Source organism: Benincasa hispida, chromosome 3 (assembly GCF_009727055.1).
Source record: "Benincasa hispida cultivar B227 chromosome 3, ASM972705v1, whole genome shotgun sequence".
Taxonomy (NCBI): Eukaryota; Viridiplantae; Streptophyta; class Magnoliopsida; order Cucurbitales; family Cucurbitaceae; genus Benincasa; species Benincasa hispida.
The window spans coordinates 10,750,072-10,757,772 of record NC_052351.1 but is presented as its reverse complement, the minus strand read 5'-3'; the positions used below and the strand labels follow the sequence as shown (position 1 = coordinate 10,757,772).

Below are 7,701 nucleotides of genomic sequence, written 5' to 3'. Positions count from 1 at the left end.
CCCTCCCCTCCTCCCTTCCCCCCCCCTCCCTCCTCCCTTCCCCTCTCCTCCCCTTCCCTCCTTTCTACAGAATAATACAAATTAATTTAACATTTTTTATAAAATAAATTTTAATTTTAATTTTAATTTGAAATTGAATAATTTTAAAAAAAATTAAAAAGGCCACAATAAAATCAAAGAAAGTGATGAATTACATAATTGACAATATTTATTTTAATTATAAAATGAAAATAAAGAAGAGTGATATTTTTTTATATATGAAAAATAAAGGGTTAAAAAGGTAAAAAAGGATCCCATCAATACAAGAACCTCGAAAAACTCATGTTTCAAGAGCGCATCTAAAACTCTTGAAATGCCCTCTGTAAGGGCATCCTTGGATGTCTGTGAATCTCTAGATGCTCGAGCATCTTACATTACCGTAAAACAAATGTGGTAGTTTAGATGCCCACTTCATAGAAATCTTAGATTCCCGTGAAATAAACGACCCTTTAACATTATCAACAACGTCGGAAGTGTCGTTATGTTAAGAGAAGATTTCAAAAAGTGAATTATATACTTACAAAGCTTGAGAGATCTTCTATCTTTTCTCCATTGCAAAAACAACTATTTTTTTTTTGCCACTCACGATTTTAAGAATTAAAACACCAAAGCTAAAGATGAACTGGTCAAGACTGGCACTTGGTACAAACTCATATCTGAGAAGACTTTCAGTTCATTTTTGTGAGTTATTTGCGAAGCCTCTTCATTGTGTTACGTTGTCCATTAGCTAGCTTACCCTGAAAATAAAAACTTCAATCTCTAGTTAGAATTTATATCAATTTACACCTTAAGCTCTATTCCTTAATCCATTTCCATACCTAGTAAACAACACCAAATCCACCATGTCTGAGCTTGTTCTCACTTGAGAAATAGTTTGTTGCAATTTTAATGGTTCAAAATCCAAATTGAATGGTCTCCATGCTGCTAATTTCTTGTTTCATTTATAACAAACATATTTGAACTAGAGATCAATAAATCATCAACATATAAACTAATAATAACATGAAAATTTTTTCATGATTTATAATCAATGCTTTTATCACATTCATTTAGTTTATAATCAATATTTAACGTGCAATAATAAAAATTTTCATGTCATTACTTTGGAGGTCATTTTAAGTAATGTAATGATTTAATAAGCTTACACACTTTATTTATTGCCTCTATAAAACCTTTAAGTTGGTCCATATAAATTTAATTTTTCTAAACATTTAGAAAATCTGTTTTTACATCAATTTGATGAATACTTGTATAAAATTGCTGCACTTGAAATTAACAATATAATGAATGTGATTCTCATAACCGGAGAGAATGAATAAAAAAAGTTTAATTCTTTCTTTTGTTTAGAATTGTTAGCAACAAGTCTAACTTTACATTTAAGTTATTTATGTAGATCGTTCAAGGAGCTTCTAGATAGTTAGTGTTATTTTCTATTTTAACTAACTACTCATTAAATGACATAAATCAAAATCAAATCTGAGAGGAAATAATAGATTATATTCAACCATATTTTCTCACACCCGTTAATGATCCATTAAACAATAAAAATACAAACAAATAACTTATCTAATGTCGAATCTATAGTTTCTCAAAATAAATAACAACTTTCGAAATAGCATATGTTTCCTGTATTCTTGGGGAACAATCTAACGAGGATGGAGCTTTGTAATTGAAATATCATTAAGAGTTGAACTTCCAGAATTACTAGTTCCATCTAACTTTAACATTGTGTTTGATTTCATAGGTGCTATTACTATGTCTGAAGAATGGAGGTTTAGAAGGTATAGGGAGAGTGAGAGAAGAACTACTTAACATCAAAAATATCGAAGCCATTGTTGGCCGATTTGCTACATTTTCTTGAATACACAATAGTCCAATGTGAATGCATCTAATCATTTCAGTTCTTGAACCAATCAAGAGTGTTGAATCTATGACATTTGTAATTGTTCCAGCCCTCCAATTTTTCCAAGCCTACAAGAAAATCCCACGATGGTTATAGTTATTGTCATTGATTTTTTAAAATAAGAATCGAGGATAGTTAGTTATATTGGTGATCTTTATAAATTATGGTATATTGCATTTAAAGTTCAAATTGAACAAATTCAAACAAATATATTGAAGTCTGGGGATGAAGCTATGTTACCAAATGGGTTAGAGATAACAAGATTGCAAAAACAGACTAATTTAAACAATAAATAAACAAACCATTTTTTAATATCAAAATCTTCTAATACTATTGGTAGCTGATTTAAGTGTCGTTACATATAGAAATTTTAAGAAGTATATTATATACTTACAAAGCTGGAGAGATCTTCAACGTTTTCTCCATTGCGAAAGCAATTGTTTTTCTGACCACTCAAAATCTCAAGAATCAAAATGCCAAAGTTAAAAACATCTGATTTCACTGAAAATTGTCCATGTATAACATACTCTGGAGCCATGTAGCCGCTGCAAAAATAATAACAATAGATAATAAACTATTCCACAATATTTTAAAGGAAAAATAAACATATTTGAAACTTACTAAGTTCCCACAATTCTACTTGTATTGCCTTGAGTTTCATCTACTTCAAACAATCTTGCCAAACCAAAATCTGCAATCTTTGGATTCATTTCTTCATCCAACAAAATTTGCTAGCTTTGAGATCACGATGTATGATTCGAAGACGAGAATCTTCATGAAGGTAAAGAAGCCCTCGTGCAATGCCATTTATGATTTTGAATCGTCTTTCCCATATTAATAGAGTTCGCTTCCCAAAATCTACAATGTCATCGATATATGAAAGCTATGGCTTTTCCATTTTTTGTAGACCAAAGAAAAGAACAACTATTATACCAAATATGAAGTGTTCAAGTGCTCCATTTGGTACAAACTCATATATGAGAAGTCTTTCGCTTCCATGCAAGCAAAATCCCAATAGCCTAACCAAGTTCCGATGTTGAAGGTTGACTACCAAAAGGACTTCATTTTGAATTCAACATCTCCTTGTTGTGAATTATGTGCAAGCCTCTTCACTGCAATTTGTTGTCCATTAGGTAGCTTACCCTAAAAATATAAGAGTCAACTTTTAGTAAAGAATGTCACTCAAAACTTTATACTTTAAACTCCAATTCATTGCTATTCTTTAGCTAATTCATTTTATACCATGTAAACAGCTCCAAATCCACCCTGTCCTAGCTTGTTTTCACTTGAGAAGGCATTTGTTGCAATTTTAATAGTATCAAAATCAAATCGATTGTCTCCACACTGCTAATTTCATTGGTGCCATCTCCGAGAGCAATACCTAAAGAGTAGATTAAGGCTTGAACATCAAATTCAATTGTAGGATTAAAGCCACAAGCATTCTTGAAAAAGCCACACTATCATAGCAAAACTGTCATCTAAAAGAAACAGAGGAATTATAAAACCACTCACTTCCAAACTTTTTCTAATGGCCTTCTGTTCTTTGCCTTCCTTATTCTCAAAATGATACAAATGGCAACAATGAAAATGATGGCTGAAGCGATGGACACCATAACGATTATAACTGTTCTATTATTGCTATTATTTCCTGCAAAATAAAGCTGTGCAATTTATGATAGTTTTTCTTAAGCATATTGTCATTGCAAACAAAACAAAAACATTTGTTAAAATGGTGAAAGATGTGTGTGTTTATGTGCGTATGAACGTTGATACCTGGTGCCGGAGGCAGAGTCGGCGGCAGAGGTGGAGGTGGGGATGGCGGTGGCGAGGGAGGTGGCAGGGGCGGAGGAGGGGTGTAGAAAAGATAGATCTCATATCTCAGAAAACAACTTACCGCAAATATTCTCGCTCCTATTTTCCCAGTCGGAATATTTCATTAAGCGTGTCAAAGCAATTAGTGCAATCCATAAAGGACAGATCCGGAGTACACTGGACAAGTCCATATATCCTATTCTCTTCTATGCTCGGTCCTTCGGTGTCTCCCACTGCGAATTTCAGTGTAGAACTTCCAGACGAAGCTTGATTTTGCAGTCTTGCTAACAGATTCCTCAGTGCTTGGTGAACCCATCAACATTCGATGAATTCCCAGTGTTGAAATCTCTGGAAAGCACTTGAACGTTTGCAACTCCAAATATTGAATCGTTTGAGTAACGAAGCATACAATCGTTGTACCATCCGATAGCCTCCTTCTGGTTGGGACAAGTCTGTACAATCTTTAGAGCGGAGTCTTTAAGCAGTTCTTGCATTGCTCCACAGTCCAGTCGCCTCGGCAAAGGGCGATAGCGTTGACCTTGTCGGGTTGCTGTCCGGCTGGAGAATTGTAAAACCCGTAATCTATTTGGGAGTTGGAGAGGATGGAGGAAAGTAGGGTGTCAAGATTTCGCTTGAAAAGCTGTTTCTGCTGTAGTTGCCGATGTTTGAACATGAGTGTGCAATGAACTCCTGTTGGGAAATAGTGGTAGAAACCATGAATAAGTGAATGACGCAAAGGAATAAGAGGCTTTTTGAAGTTTCCATCATCTCAATTCTCAATTTTCGTTTTGTAAAGTGAACAATGTCTCTTGAAACCCATTTTATAATCTTAAGCAACCAACAATACAGTTGACGCGTCCAGTAAGTCGTCGCTTTTAATTTTCTCAATGCCGCCTTTAGGTCTATTGGTCCACATTTTTGAATTTTTGGTAAAGTAAATCTCAGTCTACCTACCACTCAAACCCATTTAAAGCTCCGTTCCCTAATAATTTTATTTTTTATTTTTGTTTTATTAAAAGTTAGTGAATAGACATTATTTTCACTTTTAATTTTTTTATTTTCTATCTACTTTTTATTATTAATTTTAAAAACCAAGCCAAATTTTGAGAATCCATAAAAAAGTATATTTCAATTTTTTTTATTTTTTTTTTTTGAAATTTAGCTAAATTTGATAGTGGAAAAATCGAGAGGAACAATATAATTAATAATTTAAAAAGAAAGTCAAGGGAAGAAAAAAATCAAGAAAAAGGCCACAAATTCGTTAAAGGAAGATGAAATTTGTGAAAGGAGAAGATGAAAACGGTGGAATGAAGGAAAAAAGTGGGACTTTTTATGCTAAAACGTGGGGGAAAACGCAAATTTAAACAGACGCATTCTGACCGCGCGCATCAGAGTGAGTTGACAACTCACTCTGACGCACGTGTTGTACCAAAATGAGTCTATTGCCGGTTTAATTTTTTTTTTTTAAATGTGACGTACGGGGAAAAAATAATAAAATATTTCCAAATGCGTCTCTCGAATGGTGCACATCCAAATATGAAATGGTCAAGGCTAGCATCTTGTACGAACTCATATATGAGAAAAACTGAAGCCATCAGGTATAGCCCAACTAAGTTTCGATGTTAAGCTTGATCACCAAAATGAATTTGCTTGCTTTTGAATTCAACACATCTCTTTGTTGTGATTATTTTGTGTTGATGCCAAATTTTGGTCAAGAAAAATGCACCAATCTTCACGTTACATCAATGATAAAATTGTAATTTAAGGAAGAGATGACCTGTAAAACAAAGAAAAATGGCTCTAATGTCCAAGTCCGTAAGAGAATTTTAGAATAGAGAAGAAACCAAAAGTTTCCAATTACCTCATATTTGGGATGTACACGGTTCGGTTCGATCCAATTTTAGACAAAACCATGGACTAAAATGAACATATCGATTTCTAGTCTATTAGAACCGGCAAAACCAAAAGTATCTCAGTTTCAGTTTTTAAAACAAAAGCTATAGGAAATGCCACATGGAGAGTGGGAAGAGAAAAGACAAGTGATAAAAGGACACATGGGAGAATGGGAAGAGAAAAGATAAGTAGTAGACTTGTGAGATGTAAAGGGACATAGGAGTGAAGGATCCACATTGAAGGGACCCTTGAGCGGAGCGGATCTCCCAAATCCCAATTTTTCATAATTGATTTTTTTTACTAGGAAGAAGAAAAAATTATGCATTTAGCACAAAAATTTATATCATGTTTATGAAAAAGAAAGAAATAGATTAAGGTTTCATAAACCCTTACCTTTGAAAACTATCTTTAGTGATTCCTTTGAACACCATCACGACAACGACCTCAGTATTCTCAGGTGAGAATCCAGGAGAAGTGAGAGCTCTAGTGATGTTTGAGGTTTGAGGGAAGGGAGGAGATTGAAAGGAAGAGAGATATGAGATCTTTCAATTAATCCTATGTGATGTAGAAAGAAGAAGAAGAAGGAAAAAAAAAAAAAAAAAAGAGAAACTAAACTTCTACTTAGGTAAAAGAGGGGAGGACTCCCTCCCATTAATTAACTTAATATAATTAAATATATATTATATTATACTTAATTATCCATAATGTATCTAGCTTATTAATTTCTAACATGCCCCCTTAAGCTAGACTTCCCTGATTCCGAGCTTATCTTTCATTTTCAAGAATAAGTCCGTCTTTAATGCTTTTGTGAATATGTCTGCAACTTGATCTTGTGTCTTGCAATACTTGATATATACTTCTCCATCTTTGACCAATTCTCTGATGAAATGATACTTGATATGTATGTGTTTACTTCTTCCATAAAAAACTGGATTCTTCGAAAGTGAAATAGATGATTTATTGTCAAAGAACATGACGGTCCCTTTCTCTTGAGGACACTTCAATTCATGTAGTATCTTTCTAAGCCAAAGTGCTTGACAACTAGCTGCAAACAAAGAAATGTATTCAGCTTCCGTTGTTGACAATGCTATAACATCCTGCTTCTTTGATGCCCACGAAACTGCTCCAGAACCAATATTAAATACATACCCAGAAGTAATTTTGAAATCATCAATATTTCCTCCCCAATCACTATCACTGTAGCCAACAAGAACGTTATATCCATATTCCTTTTATAGTGGATTCCATGATCAACAGTTCCAAGAATATATCTAAGAACTCTCTTTCCAGCTTCCCAATGACTTCTCTTTGGTGATGCCATGAATCTACTCAATAAACTTACTGAGAACATAAGATTAGGTCTAGTTGTAGTTAAATACATTAAACTTCCAACAAGACTTTTATAGATGGTGGCATCAAAAGCTTCACTATCATCATGCTTGCTTAACTTTAAACCCAGTTCCATAGAAGTACTAGCAGGATAAACATTCTCCATTTTGAACTTTATCAAAAAATCTTTTGCATACTTCTTTTGGGAAATTGTAATCTCATTATCACCTTGTTTAACTTCAGTACCAAGAAAGTAATGAAGTAAACCCATATCAGTCATCTCAAATTCTTTCTTCATGCGCTCTTTGAACTCATCAATCATCATGTTTGAATTTCACGTAAAAATTAAATCATCCATATATAGACAAATCATCAAGAAATTACCATTTTTGTCTTCTTTGGTGTAGAGAGCGTGTTTATATGGACATCTTCAGAAACCATCCTTCAAGAAAAAATCATCGATACGTTTGTACCAGGTTCTTGATGCTTGCTTTAGGCCATATAATGCTTTCTTCAATCGACACACCTTATTTTCTTTTCCAATTTTGGCATAACCAGGGGGCTACTCAACATAAATTTCGTTCTTTAAATACCCATTTAGAAATGCTGACTTGACATTTATTTGATGAACTTTCCAGTTATTTTGTGCTGCAAGGGCTAACATCAAATGAACAGTCTCCAAGTGAGTTACTGGTGCAAAAACTTCTTCATAATCCATACCAAAC

At 33.7% G+C, this 7,701-nt stretch overlaps 1 pseudogene; it reads right to left on the bottom strand.

The window, feature by feature from the left end:
• Positions 1–1,539: 1,539 nt before the first annotated feature.
• Positions 1,540–4,557, bottom strand: LOC120074153 (annotated as a pseudogene).
• Between the last annotated feature and the right edge of the window lie 3,144 nt (positions 4,558–7,701).